The sequence below is a fragment of the Fukomys damarensis genome, unplaced genomic scaffold (assembly GCF_012274545.1).
Source record: "Fukomys damarensis isolate Sample0158 unplaced genomic scaffold, DMR_v1.0_HiC HiC_scaffold_21, whole genome shotgun sequence".
Taxonomy (NCBI): Eukaryota; Metazoa; Chordata; class Mammalia; order Rodentia; family Bathyergidae; genus Fukomys; species Fukomys damarensis.
The window spans coordinates 18,891,172-18,904,265 of record NW_022900933.1 but is presented as its reverse complement, the minus strand read 5'-3'; positions in this window follow the sequence as shown (position 1 = coordinate 18,904,265).

Sequence of the window (13,094 nt, the reverse complement as noted above, 5' to 3'; positions counted from 1 at the left end):
TCAGGCCAAGCTGACCAGGCCCAGTCAGCCACTGTGGAGATGACTGTTTCCAAAGGTCCAAGGAAGGAAGGGTGGCTCCTCAGGCCTTTCTTGGCCTGGAGTAGAGCTGGATCTTCTCGGTAGGGCGTCAGAACCCAGAGAAGGATGGAAGAGAGATGTTAGAATCTGTTTTGCACCGGGACCCCACACAACCCAGGCACCATGACAGGCAGCTTGTTATGATTTGTATCTAGGTATCCCCTCAAAGCCTCATGTTCTCCTAATTGGGGCTTTTAGGAGGTGTCTGGATTTAGGTTGTGAGATGCTAGGATTAAGGGTGAGTGATTACTAAATGGGTCCACTGATTGCTTTAGCATAATTCTCGGTATAAATAAAGAGAAGGCCCTCATCAGATGTGGTGGTGCATGAGTTCACTGCCAGCTTGGACTATAGCCTGAACTAGATAGTAGGACCTTGTCTCAAAAAACAAAAACAGGCCAGGAATTTAGCTCAGTGGTTCTGCCACCTGCCTCACAAACACAAGGACCCGAGTTCAATCCCCAGTACCAAAAAAAAAAAAAAAAAAAAAAAAAAAAAAAAAAAAACCAGAGGGGTGGGGAGGAGCACTTATCCTGAGTGTGGGTGGCACCATCTAAAAGAGGAATAGCCTGCCCTGTCACACCTGAACTGTTTCTCGTCTGCCATGCCACTTTCCCTCAGATCTCACTGACTATGGACTGAAACCTCTACAAACTATGAGCTGAAATAAACCTTTTTCCCTCTAACTTGTGGTGTTGGGTATTTCACCTCAGCAATGAGGAAAGTAACTAAGACACTGCTCGACCTGGTAGTGGGAGCCAGTGTAGCGCGGTGGTTAAGCACACCAGCTGTGGAGTCTGAGTGGACCTGGTTTCCAGTCCTAGCTCCAGCACACAGCTGTGTGACTAGGATCAAGTCACCTAACTTTTCCAGGGCTCCAGTACTGGTGTCTTCCAGGTAGAGCTTGTGAAAATTAAGATAATATACATAGCGCACAGCCCCATCAGTGGCGAGATAGGCAGACGGTTGGCCTGGCAAGCTGGGAGTCAGCTGTATGTAGAAAATGAATGTTTCCCCCAGTTCATAGCTAAGGCTGGGTCCTGCCTCACAGGGTCAGTTGTTGGTTTGGGGGCTGGGGATCCACAGAGGACGGAATGGGTTGGGGTGGACGCTCATAGGCCCAGCTGCTTGGAGACCAGGTAAAGGCATTGGTCACTCTTCCAGTTAATGGGCACGTTGTATTTGTTGTCCTCCTTGCACCCCCTTCCTTCACACTGCTCTCCAAGGGGCTCCCACTCCTCCTAGGGGGCACATGGCAGGGAGCTCTAGCTAGGGAATCAGACCGGAAGTGGCCGTGCTGACACCTGTGTTTATGCAGGAGGGAAAAGAGCTGTACTCAGCTGGCAGAAAACCGGTGGTCCGAGAGGAGAGGTAGCTGAGCAACCTTAACCGGGGCCCTGGTGGTCAACCTGGGTCCTGCTCAGGCAAGCAGGGGCCCGCAATGGCCTCCTGGCTGCACACAGGTGGCCGGGCCCTGGACCAGGCCCCCCACCTTGCAGCCGGGCCTGCTGATGAGCAGAGACTCCTCCAAGGGCAGAGGGGCTGCGCTTCTGGCAGGGTGAGGGTGGTGAGTGAGTATATCTGCCCGTGTTCTTTTCGCTTCTCCAGAAGGTCACAACGGGGTCTCCATGACGGGCCATCTTGAATCTGGTGCGATTTTCTCATACAATTTAATCTACTCCTTGGATGGCCTCCAGTGTGTGAGCCACTGACAGTCGTCGGTCTTTGCAATCGATTTCCTGGAAGCAGCAACCCGGCCAGCAGCCACGTGACAGATGTGTGTGAGGAGCACTGATCCGGCTGAGGCTGAGCCGGCGCAGGAGCCCTAAGCCACCCTCCCACGCCATGGCAGGGCCACCGAGTGCGGGATGTGTTGCATTTCTGCCCACCAGCCCCACCGAGGGGCCAGGGCCTGCAGAATGACTCGTGTGTGCACAAAGAGGCCCGGTGGCAGCGTGCTCGATGCAGGATGTTGTGTGTGGAGAGAGCGGGAGATGCCTTATCTGTCCATCAGGCAGGGCTGCGCGCTCCGAATGTGGATGGTGAGCCCTGGAACTGTGCTGTGCTATAAACCTTTTGATGCAGGCTCCCTAGAGGAGTGCGGCGAGACGGCGTGGGGGCGCAGAGGAAGGGGCGTGATCGAAGCAACTGCCTTACATGGACTGCTACGCAGAAATCGAAAAACCAAAACATGGATGCTCCGTATTTGTCGATGCGAGAAAATATCCAGAATGTACTATCAGAGGGAGGAAATTGCCAGGCAAGATGGTCAGCAAGATCCTGTTTATGTCAAAGTAAAGATCCCCCAACCTCACTCAGGCATACACGTGTGTGTGTGTCTGTGTGATGTGTGTGTCTGTGTGATGTGTGTCAATGCCCTAGAAAAGTCTGAGATGCTACCCAGTAGGCTGCTCATATAGGTTATTACTGGGGAAAGCAGAGATATTGGTTAGAAAGGAATAAAAGGAACTTTTCTTTTTCTCTCTCTCTCTCTTCACCACTGTGTTCAGTTTGTTTGTTTTTTTCAGAAGGGGGAAAAAGCTTAGTTTAAAAAAAGAAAGAAAAGACAGGAAAATGCCCTCTTCTGAGCTTGCTGCCTGACAATGACCTCTATCTCCCAGGCCCTTCCCAATCCATCCTCTGCTGTACTTCTTGGGAGAGTAGCTCCCTCCAATGTCCCTTAGCTTTTAATCTTGGAGGAGAAATCCTGGGTAGGAGGGCTGGATGTCCCCTGGACCACACGAAAGGCCACTGCCACCCTGGAGTTGAACCCCCACAGCCATCCTGGACTTCTGACCCGTGCCCGTCAGACTCCTGGAGGCAGCTTTCCAGAGTCAGAAGGTCCTTACTCGGGCCTGCAGCAGAGGACATGTATGGCAAGGAGCCCCACAAGGCTGAGGGGCAGGAGGGGGTTATGAGGCCAAATCAACTCGTTCTTCCAGCCACGGTCTCTGCATCCTCTCTCAGGATGGCAGAAAAGAAGAAAGAACAGCTCCCCACCTATACCTACCTACTGCTTCCTCTAGGGCCTATGACCCTCCTCCAAAAGGAGTCAGGGAAGACAGTCCCCAGTGCCAGGCTGGGGCCTCTGCAGCTGTTTGTCTGACCTAGGCCCACTCACCTTGTCCTTCCCTGCCTGCTACAGGGGATGTGGCTCTGCCCGGCTCTGCGCTGGAGAGGAGCCCTTCTGTCCTAGAGACCTGTGTGGCTGCCAGGCTGCAGATGGGCCCAGCCTTAATTGCAGGGAGCCTTTGCCTCCTCCTTCCTTGTTGCAGAAGGAAGAATGGGGGCCGGGAGTAGGACACAGAGACTACCCACCCGCTCTGTGCCAGGAGTCCCACTGGGGTCTTAACTCCCCAGTTCATTCACAGCCTTTACCCATGCCATCCTGCACAGGAGGCTCACAGATGTGGGCCGGGGAGCCTTGGCCACACAGCCAGCAAATATAGAGCCCAGGTCTGTACCTCGGTCCTTCCATTTCCAAAGGATGCTCATGCCCACTGCACCCCGAGGCGGCCCCCCTACTCTTGGGCTTCAGGGGCGAGACCCTCAGCAGCCAGGCTGTGGCTCCTCCACTTGGATTTACCAGGTTTATCTCTGTCATCGTACTTCCCCAGCCAGAGCACCAGGACTTCATCTTCTAAATGCTTAGCCCTTCCTGCCAAGATCGGGATTTTTATGACACTGGAATCAGCCAAGTCTGATGGTCAGACTCTACCATCACCAGCCATGTGGCCTTGGGGTGACTCTGAACATCTCCATAGCTCCGTTTCTTCATCTGCACAGTAGGGGCGATGATGGGGATATTCCCCCAGCTGCTGCCAACCTCAGCGCGCAGAACAGCTCTTAGGGTTCTGTGTGTCTGCTGTTATTGTTGCCTTTGCTTCCTCTGGTGGAGGATGGGTTATTTTGCAGCCCCAAGGCTGGGAGGAAATCAGAGTGGGCTGGATGGAAACCAGGCCGTGGGCCTCATGAAACTGCCATATGGTGCTTTTCTCAGAGCTGGATATGGGAGAACAAGTTCACATGGGGAGGGGGCAGGCAGGAAGGAAAAGAACAGGGACGGGGCTTTGAAAACACTCTATTTTTTTCTCCTTACCTATCCCCAGTCTGCATCCTCCAGTATCTATTGCCCCTTTTCCTTTGGGTTTTTGGGACCATGACCATCCCAAGAAAAGCCCTGTGGAGAGTCAGGGAAGAGGAAGGAAGGATGTATTTGGGGGAGCACTCTGAGTGCCAAAGGATGCTTAATAGTAACTATGGGCAGAGCAGAGTGCACACCCAAAGCCAAGTTCTCCTTGCAAGACACACTCAAAAAAAGGCCGACCTTCTTGATCAAAAATAACACTTAGAGCCCTCAGGAGTGGCCCTAAAAACACTGACAGCTCCTTTTCTAGAAAGTTTTTATTTCTCTGTCTTCCCAATCAGGTTGTCACAGAGAATGAGCCCACCCCTGCCCTGCTCACTGCAGCGTCCTGATGCAATGAGCCTGAACACAAAGGAGCCGCATTTATGGACAGAATGATGGAAGCAGGGGTCTGAAAACAAGGGCAGCTCCACAGAGAGCTGCCATACGTGAAGGGGCAGCATGAGTGTCTAGCACATAATAAATAGATGCCCCATAAATGCCACTTAACTCAGAGTGTGGAGTCTGATTGGTTGTCACCAGCACTGATTTATTTCCGGATAGCATCTCCAGCAAGCAGCAGCCGCCACACCCAGGGGTCCAGGTTAGCCAGGGAACCAGCTGCCAGCCTCTCCTGTTCCAGGCCTCAGCTGCTCAGCTGGTGTCAACAGTGACTCCGTCCTCAGCAGGTGGTACCTGCCTTCTGCAGGCTGGGTTCCTTTATGTGTGCCATCCTTAGGATCAAGGCTAGAGATCTGCTCAGCAATTTCCCTGCTAAACAATTTAAGGGGAACTGGCTCCTCCAGCCCTTCCCAAACACAGATGAGAACAAGTTAATCTCAATCTCCCCCACCCCCCTGCAGCATTCCTTTCTGGGCACTGGGGCTCTAAGGCGCTTCCCCAGCAACAGAATTCCTTGTCTGACCAGCTCCTCCTGGAAGTCCTAACAGTGCCAAGATCAAGTGGCTCAGAGCTGCTAGGAGCTTTTGGTAGCCAGTCTCCTTGTCTCTCTCAGCCAGCCTGGACTTTCACGTGACATGCTACTCCTCGAAGGACGCCAGGACAGAGGACCTTCTGGGCAGGCTTCCTGATGGTGGGAGAGGATGGAGCACAGAATTGTCTCACATGCCTCCAAGGCCAGTGTCACCCAGCCCGCGTCCAGATCGTCTCAGACACCCCACCCCGACACACACCTGCAGGCCTGCCTCCTCCAGCCACTCTAACGTACCTGCACCCCCATGGGCCTCTTCTTGCATAACCCAGTGGTTCTCGAGTGTGAGCAGGCAACAGAATGCCCAGAAGCCCAGAAGCATTTGGTGGTCTGGGGCAGGGCCCAAGAAGGCACATTTCTACTAAGTTCCCTGGTGATTGATGGCACTGGCCCAAGGAGCACACACTGAGAACCACCAGTGTAAGTTAGTCCCTTGTTTGTCATCTCCTTGGAAGCCTTCCTTGACCTCCAAAAAAGACAAGGTCCCCCAACTATGTTTTCATGGGGACTTAGTTCTCCTTCATGGCATTTATCCCATTTTGCATTTACTAAGTTTTTGGGGTTTTTTTTAGTACTGGGGATCAGAACTTTGCACTTGCAAGGCAGGCATAGTGCCACTGAGCTAAGTCCCCATCTTTACTACAAATTTTTGAAAACAGGAAATCAATGGCAATCTCCTTCTCAAGCCTGTGTCTGCTTTGCTTGCCTTGTCTCCTTGGTGCCTAGCACAGTGCTTTGTTTGTTGTAGGTACCCAACAAATAGTTGCTGTACAAATGAATGAGTGAACCAATGAATGATAACGTAAGCAAAAGAATTCTGAGACTTCCTTGTGATCAGCACTGGCTCAGTGCCCTCTGTGAGCAGAAGGAGAGCAACAGGAAGCAGCAGAGAGCAGCACTTGAGAGTGTGGCTCCTGGAGCCAGACTGCCTGGGCCTAAGCACAGTCAGTTGTTTTTGGCTGTGTGACCCTGAGTTGGTTATTTAACCTCTTTGTGTCTCATCTTGCTCATATGCAAAGTGGGAATATAATAGTATCTATTAACGGTTCATAGGGTGCTAGAGGAGTAAATGAGCTCATCTGTGCTTACATTTGTGCCTAGGGTGATGCCAGTGCTATCAAAGTGCCTAGCAACGAGGCCCCTCTTGCTTTAACCAGACTCTGTCCAGGGCTCTGCTTCAGAGTCCCCTCTTGCAGACTTTGGTAGAACCTAGACACAAGGAAATAGCCCAGGGTTTGGTTTTGGGCTGAATTTCCCAAAATTTTCAACCCCACCTGCCAGGCCCTGAATGATGCCAGGATAGGGACACACAGGGAGTGGGTGGCAGGGCTGGGGGGTCCCCTAGCTGCTCCCCACATGCATGGAGTCTGCTCTCCAGCTTCCTCCCTGTGGCCTAGCTGGAGCTGACTCACCACCAGGAGGACTATGATTAACATGCAGGGCAGGTACGGGGAGGGAAGCTGTCTCCATGCAACGGCTCTTGATGTGCTTCTCTGATTAATGTGGCAGAGAGAACATTGCAGCTTTTTCCTGAATGGTGGCCACGTGGAGCTAGAGTCATTAGCATTGCATCTCCCGCTTGCCGTGACCCGCTGACCACCCTAAGTAGATAAAAATGAAAATGGCCAAGACAGCTGCAAGGCTCAGAAACAAATGACCTGGTGGCTCTACAGCCCAAGGAGTCTTTCATGTGGAAGGTCCTCAGGGCAGCCCACCCGCCCCATCCTGTCCCATCCCTCCATGGTCTAAGTTCCATTTGGGAATCTGCTGCTTCCCTGGAGGTCAGGCCCCTTTCCCAGGAACGTGGCCCTGGGCGTGAGCACTTGAAATCCGTGCTTCCTCCTCTACCTGGATTTGCCCGAGCCGAGTGATGATGGGAAGAGGGAGAATGAAAGGTGCTCCAAGTACAGGGATCAGACTGGGCACAGGACAGGTGCCCAAGGGACCCCAAGCAGGGAGGGCTGTGACATATCAGAGATGGCATGCAGAGAGAGAAGGGAGACCAAGGACCTGGACCTAATCTGGGGCAACTGAGAGCATGTTGTTCTGGGTGAGGAGAGGGTATATCAAGGGCCCAGCCTGCAAGTGGGAAGAACAATTAGGAAGCTGATGCACTAACCCAGGGACAGATGCTGCTGCTGTGAATGACACCACAGGTCCTTTACCCACCCAGGGAGCTCTGAGTCAGTAGCTATATCTCCACAGGGCAAAAGCTTGTGCTGCTCAGGGAAACCGAGGCCACCAGTGGAGACCCCTTCCTGGACAAGAATGATGGTGGGGGCCTTTCCCACAGCTTGGTTTTCCCTGGGTTCTGTGGCTTTGCACATGTTTCCACACTCTTTGCTGAGTTTTTGTTTGGGGATTCCCCCACCCCATTTGCCAATTTCCTTTTCCAGGGCTCAGGGTCCCTTCTTGTGGTGGTGGTGGGACAAAGGTACCTGAGCTTTCTGGGAAGGATGATAAAATGGTGCAGAAAGCACCAGATCTAGGGAAGCCATGGCTCAAGCCAGCCTATACCCCCGACGCTGCCTCTACCAGCTCCCCGACATGGCCATCACCACCCAGTTTGGGTAGTGGTCTGCAATCCAGCCCCGCAGACCCTCTGAGCCAGGAAGCAGCTTTCTGGATCCCACCAGGGCTGGAAGGGATGAGCAATGGTGCTAATTGTGGGGCAGCAGGAGAGGCTGGAAGGCGGCAGCTGGGAGAGAAATCATCGCGCAGTACTCCAATTACTGATCAGCTGGGACATAACTGTGGGGCTGCCATCGCGGCTGCTGGAGGTACCAGGCCTCCCTCTCGTTAATCAAGGATAATCCAGAATTACGATCCTTAATGATTTGCGAAGACACTTATGCACACACGCACACATGCTTGCCCATGGACACAAGTAATTGATAATCAACCATGTAATTGGAGGCAATAATTCTGTCTGGGCCAGATGACAGGCTCGGAGGAGAGCCCAGTTTACAGCCGGCCCCAGGGAAGGGGCAGCTCCACCAGGGAAGGAGGTAGGCTCCTTGCCTTCCTGAGTGGGTGCCTTCCAGTTGCCTCTGGGCAATAGGAGTGGGGCAACTTTTGTTTTCTATCATTATTCATCCATATTTCATAATTTTGGCACACTATTATTTGCAGTGCTTAAAAGCATCATTGCCATTGTCACCACTTATTCACGATACGAAACTCATGGCACAAAACTCTAACTTCAGTGCATGTGCAAATCACCTAGAGCAATGGTTAAAAATGTGGATCCTTGAGTCCCTTCTAACAAGAGTGAGATGCTAAAAATCCTGGTATGGTGCCCAGGAATCTTCAGGTTTAATGCTTACTTAATTAATATGTGTCCGAAATAGTTTAGATGCAGTTGATCCTTTAAGAATCACCCATTAAGAACCAGTACCCTGTTAATCGCAGTGTGCACACCTGTCACCCCAACACTCAGGAGGCTGAGGCAAGAATATGGAGGGTTTAAGGCTAGCCTGGTAGTAAGACACTGTCTCAAAAAATAAAAAATAAAGAGAGAATACCCTAACCCAGTGCTTCTCAACATTGGCTGTACAATGAACTCACCTGAGGAGCTTTTAGGAAATTACAATGCCTGGGTTAGGCCCCTGCAGATTTGGACTTAACTGATAATACATACTGGAAATCAAGATTCCCTCCTTCCTTCCTTCCTTCTTTCCTTTTTCCTTCCTTCTTCCTTCTTTCTTGTGGTATTGGGGATTGAACCCAGGGCCTTCACTCTGAGCTCTTTTTTATTTTTTATTTTCAGACAGGTTCTCATGAAGTTGTTCAGGCTAGGTTTGAATTTACAATCCCCCTGCCTCAGCCTCCTGAATGCTAGGATTATAGGGATGAGCATTCATGCTCAATTTAAATTAGGATTTTCTATTCCATCACCCAAATTTCATCTTTTCAGTGGGCTCATCTGGCATCTGTCCTCCCAACCTGTACCTGTTTTCTTTATTTTGGGAACCCTTAACTTCAGCTGACTCAGACTTTGACACACACATGAATCACTTGGCCAGCTGTTAAAATGCAATTTGTGAAGCAAGGGTAAGTGACCCATGCCTGTAATTCCAGCTACTCAGGAGGCTGAGGCAGGAGAAGTGAAAATTTAAGGCCAGTTTCGGCAATTTGCCAAGATCCTATCCCAATTAAAAAAAAGGGTTGAGGTTGTAGCTCAGTGGTAGAGCACTCATTTAACATGCAGGAGCCCCTGTGTTCAAGTGCAGGAGAATGAAAGAAAGAAAAGAGAGAGAGGGAGAGAGAGAGAGAGAGAGAAGTTAGTTCTGGCTAAAGAGGTGGAGTAAGGATCTGCACCCTTAAATGCATTAAATGCATTCCCAAGTGACATTGCTGCCACTGGTCCTACAGAAGACTCCTCCATGGTTCGAGGCCCAAGCATGGGTATACTCTGGACCAGAAAGTCCCATATACAGATTTGTCATACTGCAGCAATGCAAAGCTGTGCTGGGCGCAGACACAGCCCCCAGTATGGACTTGATCTCCAGACTTGACCATCTGGCCTGTGCCTGCCTGCATGTCTTCTGTCAGGTTCTTTGGGGTTCCTGAGACCATGACCTGCTCAGGCTAACTCAGGTGAGGGGGTCCCAGAAGTAGGAAAACGGGGCTGCCCTCGAGGAGACGAGATGAGACAAACTCTCGTGAAAGTGCCGAAGAGCTGGGCACATAGTCTGAAGGAGTCTCTGGGCAGAGACCAGGCAAGAAAATCATGCAGCCATCAGTGAGCCCTGGAAATGAGCTTCCTGGAATCAGGCAGAGGGGCTGTGGAAAAGGCTGGCAGCGAGAAGGCCTGGGTGGCAGTGAATCCTCCATGTGGTCACAAGCACCTCCTCCCAGCCCAGGATGCACATGCTGGTCCACCCACCAAGAAGCAGAACCATTTCCCTCCTGAATCTGGCTGAACCCCCCGCTCTGATTTGGCTGGAAGTCATGGTACAAATGAGCCTTTCCAGCTCCGGGGCTGGCCCCTGAGGAAACTGGCAGCTTCTACTTTCATTCCCTGGGAAGCCTGCCACCATCTAGGAGATCCATCTACCCCGAAGCCACCATACTGGCCACACGGAGACCATGCAGAGGACGGCCAAGGTGCTAGATCTGTAAGTAAAGCCACCTCAGCCCTTCTGTACCAGTCCAGCAGCCAGCTATACACAGACTAGTGAATAATCTCAGGTAACACTGCAAGGAGCAGAAGAATTCATCAGCTGAGCCCTGCCCAATTCCCTAACTCAGAAAATCATGAGAAACAAAAAGCTAACTGGGCATGGTGGTGCATGCTTGTAATCCCAGCATTCTTGGAGGCTGAGGCAGGAGGATCACAAGTTCAAGGCCAGCCTGGGCAACTTAATAAGACCCTTTCTGAAAATAGAAAAATAAAAAAGAGCTGAGGAAGAGGTGTGAAAGCCCTGGGTTCAGTCCCCAGTATTTAAAAAAAGAAGTTGTTTTAAACTGTACTAAAGTCAATTATTAGGCACCAAGAGATAACTGAAATACTTGGGTCATTTCTTGGTTCAGCCTTGATGCTTGTAGTGTGAACAGTGATCTCATCAGGCCTGGGTCTTGACCTGCAGGTGGCAGTTAAGTAAGATTGTGCATCAAAAGATCCACACACGGGCCAGCACCTTGCTCATTCACATGTCCAGAATCTGGGGTTTGGGTGGGGGGGTTCTCATATCTGTGCTGTGCCCTGCCCGTGTGACAGCCATTTAGCCATTCAACCACATTGTCCCAGGTCCTTGAATGGACAGCCACTATTCTTCTGTGATAGGAATGGCCATCACCATGGCAGGACTCTGGCTACGAGCAGTGGCTCTGAGCTAGCCGGGCCTAGACATCAGCTTTTCTCTGCCTGTTTCTAGTTCTGTGGCCTCACTCAACTTATTCACAGTCTCTGAGCCTTGCTTTCTTAGCCCAAAAAGAGAAGTCAGCAACTTTCCTCCTCCAGGAAGCCTCCCTGACTGGCTGCTCCCCACCACATTTTTCTCAACAGAGCTTCAAGACAGGTGCTAATTTTGGAACTTTGAGAAAAGGGCTTAGCGTGGTGTAGTGGTGCACACCTGTAATCACAGCTCTCTGGAAGGCTGAGGCAGGAGGATGAAGTTCAAGTGCACTCCAGCAACTTAGACTTCCTGAGGCTCTGTTTCAATATAAAAAGCTCTGGGTATGCAGTTCAATGCGAAGGCCCTGGCTTCAACCTCTAATACTGAAAAAGGAGCTGGAATTAACAATACTGTAACACTTAGGGAAAGGGCTTGGGGAATCTTTGATAATATTTTATCAACTTCAAGGAGTTTGCCAAGCCCTTGGCATCACTGCCCCACACTGGGCCTTTGAGGGACAAACTACCATCAGCGTGGGTCTTCAAGCTAGGGGCTGCTTCGGGCCTCGTACTGGACACTGGCATGTGTTGCTCTGTCACATCTGTGCATGCATGTGCGTGTTTGTGTGCGTGTGTGCACACTATTCCTCCTTGTATACCTTAGAGCCTGACAATGAGATATGTAAGGCAAACACTTCTCACCCATCCGCCTGACCTGTGGAGTACATCTGGAAGTGGCCCCTTCTCCCAAACCTTGCCACTGTCACCCTGTCTCAGCCACCACCCCTGTGCCTGCACCCATTTAAAGTCTGGAAACCTACTCTCCCCTCCTTGCCATCTGCAGAGTGACCCTGCTCAAATGCAGGGCAAGTAACATCACTTGTCGGTTTAAAACCCAAAGTGCTCCTGTCACACACAGTAAGTGCCAAAGTTCTCCTGTGGGTGCGAGGGTCCAGCCCTCCTATCCCTCCCTTATGCTTTCTGACCACAAGCTGCTTCCTCTCTTCTTAGTCTCACTGGCACAGCCTGTCTGACTGTAACCCATACTTTCACCACAGGATCTTTGCACTTGCCATTTTCTCAGCCTATGACCCCTTTCTGCAAATAGTTACATGGGTCTCTCTCCCTCCTCCTTTACTTTACTTCAGTGTCAGTTTCTTCATGAGTGACCTAATCACTCCATTTAAAATCTATGCTCTTATCCTGGGGTACACAGACCCCCTTTTCTGCTTTGGTCTTCTCCATAGCACATATAAAGATAAACAGTATGCTATGTTATTTGCTTACTTAATTTCTGTCCTGTGTTGTCCCTCACACACACACACTGAGTATGAGCTCCTGTGGTGCAGAGATCTGTGTCTGTCTTGTTTGCTGCTCTTGCCCCAATGCCTGGCAATAGCTCCGTAAGGCATTATCTGAATGAACACAAAAGCACGCATCCACACACAGAGGACATGAGAAGACACTGCAGATATCTTCAAAAAATAATTTAAATAAATAAAAATGTAAAGGATGTGGTGGTGCATGCCTGTAATCCAGGCACTCGAAAGGCTGACATAGGAGGGCTGCCATGCGTTCAAGGCCAGCCTGGGCTTCATAGTGAGTTCAAGGCCAGCCTCAACTACATAGTGGGACCCTGACTCAAAAGAAGGGAAAAGAAAAGGAAAAGAAAAATAAGTGGGAGGCACTTGCCTAGCATGTGTGAGGACCTGGCTTCCATCCCTAGTACTGTATGCACATCTACGTACACACACACACAAACACACACACACATACACACACACAGCTGGACCCAATTTGGGTTGTGTTTGGTGTGGCTGTTGAAGTCTTCCTCTGGACTGGTTTCCAACCCTCCCCTACTGCAGGTGTGAACACACATCGGTAAGGGCCACTGAAGCAGATGCCGACAGATGCTGGTAAAATTTCATAACCAGATGCAGCAGTGCACATCTGTAATCCAAGCTCTCTGAGGCAGGAGGATCGTATATTAGGCCAAGCCTTGCAAAATAAAAAAATTTTTAAAAGGCCGAAGGTGGTATGAAGATCAGTGTGAAGGCCCT